The sequence below is a fragment of the Heptranchias perlo genome, chromosome 18 (genome assembly GCF_035084215.1).
Source record: "Heptranchias perlo isolate sHepPer1 chromosome 18, sHepPer1.hap1, whole genome shotgun sequence".
NCBI classification, from domain to species: domain Eukaryota; kingdom Metazoa; phylum Chordata; class Chondrichthyes; order Hexanchiformes; family Hexanchidae; genus Heptranchias; species Heptranchias perlo.
In genome coordinates this window covers 2,407,334-2,422,964 of record NC_090342.1, presented here as the reverse complement: position 1 = coordinate 2,422,964, position 15,631 = coordinate 2,407,334, and the positions used below count along the sequence as shown (strand labels likewise).

At 47.7% G+C, this 15,631-nt stretch overlaps 1 pseudogene; it reads left to right on the top strand.

Annotated features, from left to right (window-relative positions):
* Window positions 1-2,235: 2,235 nt before the first annotated feature.
* Window positions 2,236-14,441, top strand: LOC137334763 (golgin subfamily A member 6-like protein 22; annotated as a pseudogene).
* Window positions 14,442-15,631: the final 1,190 nt, after the last annotated feature.

The window sequence follows — 15,631 nt, the reverse complement described above, 5'->3', positions numbered from 1 at the left end:
CGGGCCTGGGTCAAGGTCTGGAAACCCCCCCAGCGACAGGTAACTCGAACTTTTGTTTATTACTCTCAGCCCCCTTTACTAAGAGGGGCTGAGGGGCCGTGTTTATTCTTCTGTACGGGGTTGATGGGCGCCCAAGAGGCATCACCAGTGGCAGAGGTGGCCCCCCCACCCCGAGTATTTATATCACAGGGACCTCCCACTGACCCCCCCCATTCTCTGAAGGGGTAAGGACGGGGGTTTGATGGAAAGCACAATCCCAGTGTGAGCCCCAGCATCGCGACCTGCGGAATGTTAGGGCCGCTAAATTGCTCCTTTCCAGAAGTTCTAATAGATGTTTTGCATTTTACATTGCTTCACGGTAACAAAATGTGCAAGAATAATATACTTTTACTTTAATCAGTGCTGCAACTAATTAGCACAAAGCTGTTCAAACTGATAATTCAAATCCCACAGCAGACTGGGTAAGTAAATATGACATTTTGTACTGTTGTTCCATCCGTTTCCATTAGAGGGACAATGGTGAGTACAACAGACAACAGATTAGAACTCATTCAGATTCTAACCTTTACTAGAATGGTACCAGGGATGAGGGACTTCAGTGATGTGGAGAGACTGGAAAAGCTGGGGTTGTTCTCCTTAGAGCAGAGAAGGTTTATTGGAGTTCTGATGGAGGTGTTCAAAATCATGAAGGGTTTTGATGGAGCAAATAAGGAGAAACTGTTTCCAGTGGCAGGAGGGTCGGTAACCAGAGGACACAGATTTAAGGTGATCGGCAAAAGAGCCAGAGGCGACATGAGGAAAAAAATTTTTGCGCAGTGAGTTGTTGTGATCTGGAATGCGCTGCCCGAGAGGGCGGTGGAAACAGATTCAATAATAACTTTCAAAAGGGAATTGGATAAATACTTGAAGGGCTATTGGGAAAGAGCAGGGGGAGTAGGACTAACTGGATAGCTCTATCAAAGAGGCGGCATGGTCATAATGGGCCAAATGGCCTCATTCTGTGCTACATCATTCTATGATTCCATGATCCTAACTTGTCTCCATGGCTCCTTTCAATTGTGGTCAAGTATTGCTCCTGGGAAAAGCTTTTTTGAATGAATTTCAAAGTGAATTTAGACCAAATGGAACTCCTTGATAGAGTCACTTTTTTTTCCTCTTTCCACAGTTATTCACAACATCAGAACTGGGGCTGCAAAGTGTTTGACGCTCTCTTCACATGTCAAATTGTTTAGCCAGCTGTTTGACCATTAGCATTCTTGATCATGAATTTAATATTCAAACCGTCCAAGCTACTTTGTATTAATGACCATATTTTTGCTTCATATTACTGTATACCATAGGAATACCGACTGGAAAAGGCTGGGAATGTATTAATATTCATAGGGATTGGTAGATTCTCTTTGAAGCTGATGCTTTCTAAATCTTTGAACATTTTAAGTTTTCTCCTTGTTCATAAAACTGAGGGGCTTGCAAGACCACTTCAGAGGGCAGTTAAGAGTCAACCACATTGGTGTGGGACTGGAGTCACACATAGGCCCAGACCGGGTAAGGACGGCAGGTTTCCTTCCCTAAAGGACATCAGTGAACCAGTTGGGTTTTTACGATAGTCAGACAGCTTCAAGGTCACTTTTACTGAGACCAGTTTTTTATATCCAGATTTTGTTTTAACTGAATTCAAATTCTCAAACCGGCCATGGTGGGATTTGAACTCATGGTCTCTGGATTATTAGTCCAGTGCACAAAGGATTGGGAGAGACCGATAGCACTAGAGTATAAAAATAGTGTGGTATTAGGATTGAGATGTAAACTTAAAATGACAGCAAATTTCACCTCATCGGTGAGCAGGAGGAGGAGGTGGTCTACTTCATTCAAATCTATGTAAATCAATCAAAAAGGCCCATCAGCGGATATAATTTACTTGGATTTTTAGAAGGCATTTGATGTAGTTCCACAGGTGAGGCTTTTAAAGAAGATCAAGACTCCTAAAATTAACAGTACGTTAACTAGCTGGATTGAAACTAGCTTGACATTGGATAGCAGGTGATAATAAATTGGAAGTGCCCTACCCAGGAAGCAGTGACCAGCTGAGGCCACTGATGTTCTCCTTGATGCTCCTGGGCACCTTAATCCTCCAGTTCCTCCGTGGGACCCTAATCAAATAATATTGAAGAACACCCCCTGACTCACACCTTCGAAACCCCAGATTGTGTGCTCTGTGATGAGTCCAGCGGCAGGATGGACCTCTCGTTCTGCTGGTGCCCTGGGAATGCTCACGCTGCATCAACAGCCATGGCTGTAAAGGATAGCCTCGATCTCCCATGCACTCCCCAGAGACTTATCCTTCTGGGTGGAAGAGTGCTGGAACTGACTTACAATGACGGCATCGTGCCAAAGATGTCCTCAATTATTACTCTGGTACATGAATGGACTCCATTGTGCTGGTGCTCAGAACGTTTCATAGGATGTCCGATTGATGACATCAGCCATGGTTGCAGGGCCAAAGTGCGTTACAACCAATTAAGTCATTATGACGTGTAGTCACTGTGGTAATGTAGGGAAAAATGGCAGCCAATTTGCGCACAGCAAGATCCACAAATAGCAATGAGATAAATGACCAGATAATCAGCTTTCTCATTATGTTGGTTGAGGGATAAATATTGGCCCAGGTCCCCGGGGAGAACTCCCCTGCTCTTCTTAAAATGGTGCCGTGGGTTCTTTTAAATCCACCTAAGAGGGCAGACATGGCCTCGGTTTAACATCTCATTCGAAAGATGGCAGGATCATGGAGATCATGGGGCTACGGACCGGGTGCTGGAAGGTGGGATTAGAATGGGCACCTGGTTGTTCTTCAAGCCAGCGTGGACACTATGGGCCAAATGGCCTCCTTCTGTGCTGTATCTTTTCTATGGTTCTATGGAGATAGTCTAATCTAATTGGATAGCTCGTGCAGAGCCTCCTTCTTTGTTGTATCATTCTATGATTCTTTGGTAGAAAGAATAGAAAAAAAGAATATTTTTTAAATGGTGAGAAACTAAATGTTGGTGTCCAGAGAGATTTGAGGGTCCTCATACATGAAACTCAGAAAGTTAACATGCAAGTACAGTAAGCAATTAGGAAGTCAAATGGTATGTTGGCTTTTATTGCAAGGGGGTTGGAGTACAAGAGTTAGGAAGTCTTACTACAATTGTACAGGACTTTGGTGAGACCTCACCTGGAGTCTGTGTACAGTTTTGGTCTCCTTATCTAAGGGAAGATATACTTGTCTTAGAGGCGGTGCAACAAAGGTTCACTAGATTGATTCATGGGATGACAGGGTTGTCCTTAGAGGAGAGATTGAGTAGAATGGGCCTATACTCTCTGGAGTTTAGTAGAATGAGAGGTGATCTCATTGAAACATACAAAATTCTTAGAGGGCTTGACAGGGTAGATGGTGAGAGGCTGTTTCCCCTGGCTGGAGAGTCTAGAACTAGGGGGCATAGTCTTAGGATAAGGGGTCGGCCATTTAAGACTGAGATGAGGAGGAATTTCTTCACAGAAGGTTGTGAATCTTTGGAATTCTCTACCGCAGAGGACTGTGGATGTTCAATAGTTGAGTTTATTCAAGGCTGAGATTGATAGATTTTTGGAATCTAAGGGAATCAAGGAGTAATGGAATGGGGCGGGAAAGTGAATTTGAGGTAGAAGATGAGCCATGATCTTATTGATTGGCAGAGCAGGCTCGAGGGGCCACATGGCCTACTCCAGCTCCTATTTGTAATGTTCTTATATTCTGTACCTCTGACTATTGCAGCGCTACCTCAGTGCTGCCCTGATGTGTCAGCCTAGGTCTTGTATCTTTTGTAAGGTTTCTAGTAAATCAATGTCTAGTATGACATTGCCAGTTGTCTGATTGCATGTGTTGAATTCAATGATAAGTTTCCCTTCTGCAGGTTAGTTGTAAAAAGGCTTAGAACTCTTTGTATTGTTATGCAAAACATAGCCTAGGAAATATAAATGATGTCTACTGACAGTACAAAGGCATTTGAACTTTTTTTTTGAAGAGATTGCTTTGTGAATAAGCAATGACTAACTTCATTCTCAAGGCCAACATGGAAAGTAATAGTCAGAATATTCTATCACATGGACAATGCTTAAGCTGAATGGGTTTATTGAGGATGTGGAATAGAATTTCCAATCACCAATGTTCACGTACTAGCAATTAACACACTAGTACTAGATTATTTTTTAAACACAGGGGAGAACTGGGTAAGGCTTCTTTCTGACTTAAGAGAAGGAGAGAAATGGGGCGGTCGAGGGGATGGGGACCTTGATTTTTTTTGTGCATGTGGGGGGGGTTTATCCAAAGCAGTGATACATTGCAGGATTTTTCCACAGCAAGAATTTGGGTTTTAAAGTAAAGTGTATTCACACAAGTTTATTTTTTTAAAATGCACAGGCGTGAAAGCTCATTAAATGCTAATGGACTAAGTATTGATGGTTTCCCCTAAATATTAAGATGCAAACATTAAGCAATTTGTTAGCCTGCCTCTGTGACCAATAAACACCTCATGCCCATTGTGCTGGGATGTACAGTGGGCACAAGGTGAAGAAAAAGCAAAGGAGAGAGAGTTTAATCTAAATGAACATTTCAATTAGAGCTTGAGGCAGGAATGTAGGCAGGAAGAAGAGCACCGTAGGCAGGAAGAAAAGCAACGTAGGCAGGAAGAAGAGCAATGTAGGCAGGAAGAAGAGCACGTAGGCAGGAAGAAGAGCACCGTAGGCAGGAAGAAGAGCACCACAGGCAGGAAGAAGAGCAATGTAGGCAGGAAGAAGAGCAACATAGGCAGGAAGAAGAGCACGTAGGCAGGAAGAAGAGCAATGTAGGCAGGAAGAAGAACACCGTAGGCAGGAAGAAGAGCACGTAGGCAGGAAGAAGAGCAATGTAGGCAGGAAGAAGAGCAACATAGGCAGGAAGAAGAGCAACATAGGCAGGAAGAAGAGCACGTAGGCAGGAAGAAGAGCACGTAGGCAGGAAGAAGAGCACGTAGGCAGGAAGAAGAGCACGTAGGCAGGAAGAAGAGCAATGTAGGCAGGAAGAAGAGCACGTAGGCAGGAAGAAGAGCACCGTAGGCAGGAAGAAGAGCAACATAGGCAGGAAGAAGAGCACCGTAGGCAGGAAGAAGAGCAACATAGGCAGGAAGAAGAGCAATGTAGGCAGGAAGAAGAGCACCGTAGGCAGGAAGAAGAGCACCGTAGGCAGGAAGAAGAGCAACGTAGGCAGGAAGAAGAGCACCGTAGGCAGGAAGAAGAGCACCGTAGGCAGGAAGAAGAGCAACATAGGCAGGAAGAAGAGCACCGTAGGCAGGAAGAAGAGCAACATAGGCAGGAACAAGAGCACCGTAGGCAGGAAGAAAAGCAACGTAGGCAGGAAGAAGAGCAATGTAGGCAGGAAGAAGAGCACCGTAGGCAGGAAGAAGAGCACCGTAGGCAGGAAGAAGAGCAATGTAGGCAGGAAGAAGAACACCGTAGGCAGGAAGAAAAGCAACGTAGGCAGGAAGAAAAGCAATGTAGGCAGGAAGAAGAGCAACATAGGCAGGAAGAAGAACACCGTAGGCAGGAAGAAGAGCACCGTAGGCAGGAAGAAAAGCAACGTAGGCAGGAAGACGAGCAACGTAGGCAGGAAGAAGAGCAACGTAGGCAGGAAGAAGAGCACCGTAGGCAGGAAGAAGAACACCGTAGGCAGGAAGAAAAGCAACGTAGGCAGGAAGAAGAGCAACGTAGGCAGGAAGAAGAGCACCGTAGGCAGGAAGAAGAGCGAGAACGAGTGGAACACAAATTGCAGGAAGAGAGGGAACAATGAGAATTTGAGGCTAACAAGGAGAAGCAGTACCAACTGACGAGAAGGAGAATGAACATCATTGTGCTTTTGAACTGGCAGAGAAATGAGTCTGTGGTACTTAGGGCACGCCGTTTTGTTAAATTAATTCTTATTCCAAATTTTGAAGAAGGGGATGATATCGATCGTTTTATTTGGGCGTTTGAATTGTTAGTCGGTCACCACAAATGGGTCAACAATGAACAGGCCAACCAACTCACATCGTCACTAAGTGAGAAAAACTCGTGGTGTTTTCTCATGTTGATTCACCTGAATGTTACCAGGGCTCTGAGGGTTAGATTGTGAGGAGAGATTACATAAACTAGGCTTGTATTTCCTGGAATATAGAAGGTTAAGGGATGATTTGATTGAGGTTTTCAGGATTTTGAAGGGTAGTTAGAGAGAAACTGTTCCGATGGTGGGGGAGTCTAGGACAAGGGGACATAACCTTAAAATCAGAGTCAGGCCATTCATGAGAGAAGTTGGGAAACACTTCTTCACACAAAGGGTGGTAGAAGTGTGGAACTCTCTCCCACAAGAAGCAGTAGGTGCTAGCTCAATTAATAATTTTAAATCTGAGATCGATAGATTTTTGCTAACCAAGGGTATTAAGGGATATGGAGCCAAGGCGGGTGGATGGAGATAGGATACAGGTCAGCCATGATCCTATTGGATGGCGGAATAGGCTCGAGGGGCTGAATAGCCTCCTCCTGTTCCTATGTTCCTACGATCCTATTGATAATATGGACCGTGATGCTGTGAAGCTGCTATTCTCTGCTGAAGCGTACAGTCAGAAAAATAAAGAACGATACGTCCAGTATTTATATAGAAATAGTTATCTAGCTCAAAGACACGAGGCAGATGTGGCTGGAAAGTGAAAGAATAAGACCCAACGAAGGTCCTTGCCGTTTAATAATAATGGACATCTCTCCGGAAATAGCACCAGCTGGTTTACGAGGAGTGCAGAACTCTCATGCAGAAAGCCCAGGCGCTGATCATCTTATGGCCTCACGAGCTCAGGTGAGCTGCCACACAGTAAGGAGATGAGATGCCTCACGCTGTTCCATGGACAAATGCACTGTGAGCCTGGTGCTCAATCTGCCCCTGGTGAGGCTGGAGGGAAGCAGCTGAGCTGAAGATCTGAAGAGAAAGAGATTAGGTTTACTAAATGCAGCCACAAGGGGAATCGGTGCTGACCCCCAAGAAACCTTGTGACGCAAATTCAGAACCCAAGTGAGCTTGCAAGGTACAAGACTGAAATCGATAGATTTGTGTTAGGTAAGGTTATGGAGTAAAGGTGGGTAATTGGAGTTGAGGTACAGAGCAGCCATGATCTAATTGAATGGTGGAACAGGCTCGAGGGGCTGAATGGCCTATTCCTGTTCCTATGTTCCTACGAGATGGCTAGTTATGTGGTGATCACCTAAGGGGATAGATTGACCCAGTCACAGTAAAGGGGGTGCAAGACCCAGATTGCTCTTTCACGATAGCCTGGTGAAGGTCTATCATTACATAATGGTCTGTAGATGACCACAGAAGTACCTGTGGCCAAAATCTGGCTGGAAAATTTTGGATAAGCAAAGGTCATTGAAGTGGGAGTTTATTCGTTCATGCCTTTCAATGTTTTAATAGGGAATTATGTGGATATCTAGGAGGTTATGGACATGTAGCTCAGGGAAGAGATGATCAGGAAGAGGTGTAAGAGGAAGATTTAGCTCGGCTCCAAAGGAGAATGCAGGAGGGTAGTTACCAGTTATTTTATTTAAGTCAAGAAGATGATCCACTGATGTGGTGAAGTGTGGCGTGTTCGTTATTTTATATTATTATGCAAAAAGGAGTTGTACAGATTGAACTAAGTAAGTTTGAATATAACTAATGCTCTGTGTGTTTATTTGCTGTGAAATAGGTCAGTTTAACAAATCTTATCTGGCCTCTTCTTACCAAATGTTTGTTCGATCTGCCTTCTAAAAGACTGAAGAAACAAACATGTGGAAGACACAAATATCCAGTTCAGGTCACAAGGGGTTACACTATTGTAAAGTTAGATCTTGGGCAGTACGGGCACATTCCTAAACATAAGATGTTCTGACCACTTATGTGACTGACTGTACCCAAGAGAATATCGAAAGCAAGACCCTAAACTTGTAATAATTATCTTCACATAAAGAAATTAAAAGCGATTACATTTAAAAATGTTAATTGTGTCTTTAATATGTTTCTATTAACTGTAGCCCATTTCAGGGGCTGTAATTCATTCACATTTATGAAAAAAAACATCTGAATGCAGTGAGATTGGTGCAGGGTCCTATATTTTGGGAAACTATAAAAAGCAGCTGCAGCTTGCTGGTGATTAGTGTGCTTTGTCTAAAAGCACAACACCCTCAACGTTCATTTAATAAATGGCATTAATATGCAACAATCATTCGGTCTCTCTGAGCTACATAACTGCGAGCTGCTGCCAAAGGAAATGTTTATCCTTTGGGTTTTTATTGGGAGGTATCTAGATGTTTTAGGAACATATCTAGATGTTTTAGGAACATAGGAAGAGGAGAAGGCCATTCAGCCCCTCGAGCCTGTTCCGCCATTCAATTAGAACATGACTGATCTGTATCTCAACTCCATTTACCCGCCTTGGTTCCGTAACCTTTAATCCCCTCACCCAACAAAAATCAATCTCAGTTTTGAAATTTTCAATTGACCCCCAGCCTCAACAGCTTTTTGGGGGGAGAGAGTTCCAGATTTCCACTCCCCTTTGTGTGAAGAAGTGCTTCCTGACATCACCCCTGAATGGCCTGGCTCTAATTTTAAGGTTATGCCCCCTTGTTCTGGACTCCCCCCAGCAGAGGAAATAGTTTCTCTCTATCTACCCTATCAAATCTTTAATCATCTTAAACACCTGAATTGTCACACCTGCAACTTGTTCTCCCTTAAAAATGTCGGCAAATCTGATTTTTTTTCAATAGGCTGTTTCCAAATGAACAAACAACTTGTTTACTGCAGCATTAAAGCTTGCCTCCCGTTCTACTAGCTGTGGAGTAAAAATCTCTTTACTCTCACTTCCAATAAAGATGTAATACACATTCTTGTCCTCAGATATTACATGACAGACGTGATTCAAAATATGGCCTTTTGGGATTGACTTTTTTTGCAGTTTTTTACTGTACAGTTTTGTCAAACATAACAGTAATTTAAAACATAGAAAGAGGAGGAGGTCATTCAGTCCCTCGAGTCTGATCCACCATTCAATCAGATCATGGCCAATCTGTACCTTAACCTCATTTATCTGTTTTGTTCCATATCCCTTGATACTCTTACTGAGCAAAAATCTATCGATCTCAGTCTTGAAAAATTCAATTGACCCCCAGCAACCACAGCCTTTTGGGGGAGAGAGTTCCAGATTTCCACTCCCCTTTGTGTGAAGAAGTGATTCCTGACATCACCCCTGAATGGCCGAGCTCTAATTTTAAGGTTCTGCCCCCTTGATCTGGACTCCCCCCACCAGAGGAAATAGTTTCTCCCGATCTACCCTATCGAATCCCTTTATCATTTTAAACACCTCGATCAGATCGCCCCTCAACCTTCTAAACTCAAGGGAATTCAAGTCAAGTTCATGCAACCTAACCTCGTGATTTAACCCTTTAAGCACCTGGTAATTAAAAACAGAATTCTGTCTGTATCGATGTCGTTTCTTTTTGTGATGTTCTAGCCTTAGCTTCAGGGACTAACGTCTGAAGTTGGTCAGGGCTATCGAGGGCTCAATGTGTTGAGGGATGGGGAGCCCTCGATAGCCGTGGCAAGGCAAGGGATGATAAGAGAGCCGGACTTAGTGCAGGGCAGGTTGTGCAGTTTATAAAGGATAGAATTCAGGAGGGTGGTAAGGCAGCATCAGAGTAATGGAACCTAAAGGTGATGGAAGCTGGGATAATGACTTTAACAGCGATGGGAGAGAGATAGGGGTAGAGGTGGATAATGTTGCCGAATTAGAGAAAGGTGACCTTGGTGGTGGTTAGGATTTGGGGGCTTAATTCCCGTCAGCTGGCTACCGGCCACACAAAAGAAAAAAAAACACTTACCTTTCTCAGCCTCTTCTGGGGCTAACCCTCTTCTGTCCCAGGTTGGGCTGGCAGGAAAATTGCAGCGGTTTCCAAATACAGGCCTGAGTTAAAATTGCAGTCGGTTCTCAATGACGTCATCGGGACCCCGACATGGAAATATAAAGAAGGACCCTGCCGGCTTTGGGAAGGTGTCCTTGCTGCCTGCTCAAGAGAGCAGGTTAAAATCGCGGTGGCTCCAGGGCGAGTAAGTAAGCTGGGGCATTTTAACTGTTTACCCACCAGGTTTTCGCCGGATGGGGAGGGTTAAAATCACCCCTGTCTCACTACTAAAATAGATCGGGGAGCTGATTCGACTCTCCAGGCCCTCGCTTGGCACAGACAGGTGTGGCATCCTGGAGGAGCACTGCACCAGTGAGGGGAGTGCTGCCCTCAGCTGTCCAGGCCCGGCACGTTTGCACGTATCGTTTCCAAATTATTAAATGATTGTCTGATGATTGTCCTCATCCAGATTATTAATGAAGATAATGGACAGCAATGGTTCCAACTAAATGGTACAATTTTAAAGGGGGTGCAGGAACAGAGGGCGCTAAATTGGGCCGCGTAGCGCCCGTTGTTTCAGTGCTACACGGCCTCGCGGACATCCAAGATGGCATCTAGGATGCGCACGCACGTTTCCAGCATGACATGCGCTGGACGCCATCTTGGTGTTGGAGTTAGCACGTGCACAAATACCGAACACCAGCAGCGTGTAAAGTAGGGATAAAATGCGCACAATCAGTGTGCAACGCTGATTTAAAGTGATAGACAACATTTTGGACCTTAACGCTCAACTCAACTCACAGTCTTAACCCCGACCATCTGAACGTGTCTTACAGTGCCTGAAGGACCCCCCCACCAGCGCTACTTAAAGGGGCCATGCAGGGTGTTGCAGGTTAGTTGCTGGATTATTGCTTCTGGCTGCTGGAGGTGTTTTTTGAAGCTCCATAGTTCTTTATAAGAGTTCCTAGAGTACATTTGAGAGTGGGGGATCGTCAGGTACTGCCTTACGGGTCGGACAGTTACAACTCTGGTTGAACAACATTCCTGCCAACCATGGGCGGTCTGCTGGGGCTCCCGCTGGGCATTGAGCACGACTGGGAGCATGCAGAGAGGCCACGCCCAGCGGGTCAAGCTGCGAGGAGACGGAGGACGAGGAGGCGCAGGGCACTGAGCAGGAGGCCCTACCCAATGAGGGCCTTCTGGGATCAATTCTCTTACCTCAACATGACCGAGGAGGATTGCATCCAACGCCTGAGATTCACCAAGGAAGCCGTGACCGAGATCTGTCAACTGGTGTGGCCACAACTGCAGCCCCAGAGCAGGGCGAGGACAGCTTTGCCAGTGGCTGTTAAGGTCACCGTGGTGCTGAATTTCTACAGCTCAGGAGCATTTCAGGCCTCTGCTGGCGACATGTGCAACATCTCGCAGTGTGCAGTGCACTGCTGCATAAGGGAAGTCACAGACGCACTGTATCACATGAGGAACAGGTTCATCACCTTCCCTCTCCACAGAGACAATCAGAACGAGCGAGCACGGGGGTTCGCCCGCATTGCTGGCTTCCCCACGGTGCAGGGTGCCATGGACTGCACGCACATTGCCCTGCGTGCCCCGCACATCAACTTGGCCGTCTTCGTCAACCGAAAGGGCTTCCACTCCCTCAACGTGCAGCCGGTGTGCGACCACACGCATCGAATCATCGAGGCCGATGCCCGCTACCCTGGGAGCAGTCACAACGCCTTCGTCATGCGGCAGGCCAACGTACCAGCTATCTTTCACCCGACTCAACAAGTCAAAGGCTGGCTACTGGACAACAAGGGCTATCCCCTCACGCCGTGGCTCAAGACACCGGTCAGGAATCCATGCGTGCACAGCAGGCCTATAGTGAGAGCCGTGCTGCCACACGCAACATCGTGGAGCACACCATAGGCCTCCTCAAACAACACTTCCGCTGCCTGGACCGGTCTGGGGGAGCCCTGCAGTACTCCCCTGAGCGGGTGGGCAGATTCGTGGTGGTCTGCTGCATGCTGCACAACCTCGCCATCATGAGGGACCAGCCTTTGCCACCAATGATTGGAGAAGACCCTGAGCCTGAGGAAGAAGACGCTGAGGAGGAGGAGGGGGTGGAGCCGGAAGAGGAGGTGGAGGAAGATGCAAGGGTGCAACAGGAACCACATGCCTTGTCTGTAAGGGCTCCGTGTGCTCGCCTGATCCGAGCACGCAATAATGTGAAGTACATCCCCCAGCTCACCAACAGTCCTACACTCCCCACCTTTCCGCTCCCACAAGACAATCAAATCGCCCTCCATCTGAATACACATTGGTTTCCCTCTCAGCACATTGCATAAATAAAGACCACCACCAAATGCAAAATCAAAGTCTCATTTATCAATGAATAAGTGAAATTATGCAAACATAACAGAACTATTCCCCCTTGTACATTCCCTCAGTGCCTGTTGTCCGTGTGTCTTTACCTATCCTAGTGCTCCTACGAGGTGCTTCCCCACTGGCTGGAGCATGGGTGGTGGGAGGCTGCTGGCCTTCAATGGAGGAACGTCCAGATGGCCTTGGAGGACGACCTCGAGCAGCTCTGGGCCGGGAGAGCCCGGCTTCAGACTCCACCATCTCAGCATGGGCTGCAGCAGTCCGGCCTGGCTGGCCAATAGGCAACAACAGGGGCACTGGTGGAGTGGCAGGGGTGGGAGCAGGAAGCAGGTCCGACTGCCATGGAGCCACTGCCACTCTCCCGGGGCGGCGTCTCCGCAATCCTGGTGATCAGCTGGAGAACGGATTGCTGGAGTGCTGTGATGCCGTGGAAGCCCCGTTCCACAGTGGTCCCCAGAGCCACGATAGCAGCAGTCTGAGCTTCCAAGGCAGCAGTCAGACCTCAGATGGCAGATGTTTGTGCTGCAATGGAAGCTGTGACATCAGTCATCAGACGCTGCATCATGGTGGGTTCCACGGGTGCGCTGATGGAGGTGACCACCCGTTCCATGTTGGAAAGGATGGGCTCCAAGCTCTGTGCAAAGCCCTGTGCCAGGTTGGAGCTGGGCTCCTCCATGCCCCTTCTCATTATGCGCAGGCTTTCCAGCGCCCCAGGCATTTGTTGGTGTACGCCCATCGGCCATCTTCTGTAGCCTGGCCCATCAAAGTCCTCATCTGATTCCTCTGCAGCAGAACTAGTGAGTGACCTCGCCCTCCGCCGAGCTGGTACCTGTGGTATCCGTTCCCCCCGCCCCTGTGCACTTGTGCTCGGTGTCTCACCACATGCTGATCCCTCCTCTAACCTCACCTCTAAAGGACGCGCAGTGTCAGTCTCTGAGCTGGTGGAAGCAAGTGTCAGATCGAGTGACGGTGTGGCTTCAGTGTTGGCCTCCTCCTCCTCCTCCTCCTCCTCCTGCTCCTGCTCCTCCTCCTCCTCCTCCTCCTCCTCCTCCTGCTCCTGCTCCTCCTCCTCCTCCTCCTCCCCCTCCTCCTCGGGTGCCGCCACGTGTTCTTGGGTATCTGCAATGACAAAGGGAAACAGGTTGAGTTGTGAAGTGGGGAGAGGAGCAAGTGAGACGTGCGTGCTGACAGCGTGTGTAGCACATGAGTCAGAAAAAATTATGGGAGGAGGGAAATGTGGGAAAGAAGGAACATTAGATATGCAGAGACCCCCTTCACTGGGACCTCCAGCGTGGCATGTTGTCATGGCTGCAGCGACAGCCTGCCCAATGATCCGAAGCACTGTCTCCTCTGGGAGGGGGTGGTGAGGACGTGTAAGTGTGCCCGTCCACCCTCAGGTCCCTCCTGCTGCTGGCTGTTATGCGCCACCTTCTCCTGCAAGACAGAGGACAGTGTGTCAGTGAGTGTCCTGCAAGTTGTGTGGGTGATGTGCCTGTCGTGGTCGAATAGCTGCCAGTTTGTGTGACCTGTGAGTGGCAGTTGTCTGGCCTGCAAGTGTGGTACTATGTGCGGGTGAGATGCAGCGTTGTGTGTGGATGGGCAGTGTTTGTTGGTGGGTGGGTGATGGGGAGTGAGATGCATGGAGCAGTGGGGCAGTTGGTTGGATGTGCCACTTGACACTTGCATTCACTCACCTTGACCACTCGTGTCAAATCATTGGACTTCTTTCGGCACTGCACCCACGTGCGTGGTGCAATGCTCCTGGCGTTCACTTCCTACGCCACAGCCTGCCAATGCCTGCGGAGCTGCAGTCTGGAGGGTCTCTGGCCACCCTGCGGGTACATGTTGGCCCTCCTTTCGACCACCCTTTCCACCAGGGCCTCCAGAGCATCATCGGAGAAGCGTGGAGCCCTCTCTCGTGCCGGTCCTGCTATCCCCGTGGCCATCTTTCCCTTCTCCAAGTAAGCTGTGTACCTGCCATTAAGAGGTGCAGGCTGCTGATGGCGTGCGCTGTGCACGTCCCATTTCCAACTTTCTCATACTCCGTGCAGCCTCTCAGAGATTTCATGGTAAGTAGCAGGCAGCACGAAGTTCACACGCTGCCTGCGTAGGGGCCATCGGGAGTGGGGTACGAGCGCATCACGCTACCCCCGCCCGAAAACGGCCCTTATCCAATTTTTCCCCCAGAGAGACCTGGGGGTGTATGTACACAAATCTTTGAAGGTGGCAGGACAAGTTGAGGAGGCTGTTAAAAAAGGCATATGGGATCCTTAAGCTTTGTAAATAGAGGCACAGAGTACAAAAGCAAGGAGGTTATGCTAAACCTTTATAAATAACTGGTTAGGTCTCGGCTGGAGTATTGTGACCAATTCTGGGCACCGCACTTTGGGAAGAATTTCAAGACATTAGAGAGGGTGCAGAGGAGATTTACCAAAATGGTACCAAGGATGGGGAACTTCAGTTATGTGGAGAGACTGGAGAAGCTGGGGTTGTTCTCCTTAAAACAGAGAAGGTTTAGGGGAGATTTAATCGAGGTGTTCAAAATTATGAGGGGTTTGGATAGAGTAGATAGGGAGAAACTGTTTCCAGTGGCAGGAGGGTCGGTAACCAGAGGACACAGATTTAAGATAATTGACAAAAGAACCAGAGGGGAGATGAGAATTTTTTTTACGCAGCGAGTTGTTCTGATCTGGAATGTGCTGCCTGAAAGGGCGGTGGAAGCAGATTCAATAATAACTTTCAAAAGGGAATTGAATAAATACTTGAAAAGGAAAAATTTACAGGGTTACAGGGAAAGAGCAGGGGGCAGTGGGACTAATTGGATAGCTCGCTCAAAGAGCCAGCACAGGCAAGATGGGCCGAATAGCCTCCTTCTGAGCTGTGTGATTCTATGATTCTATTATGAAGTCCTGTGGGAAGCAGCTCCATAAAGATCTGCTCTGATTGATGATAACTCTGCGCCTACGAGACAGTAACAGCTACCTGTCCACCATTGTGCCTCACCCCCAGTCACATATAATGGAATCTTTTCTGATTTCAGCCATGGCCTCTGAGTCAGAAAATCGTGGGTTCGAGTCCCACTCCAGAGACTTGAGCCCATAATCTAGGCTGACACTCCAGTGCAGTACTGAGGGAGCGCTGCACTGTCGGAGGGTCAGTACTGAGGGAGTGCTGCACTGTCGGAGGGTCAGTACTGAGGGAGCGCTGCACTGTCGGAGGGTCAATACTGAGGGAGCGCTGCACTGTCGGAGGGGCAGTACTGAGGGAGCGCTGCACTGTCGGAGGGTCAGTACTGAGGGAG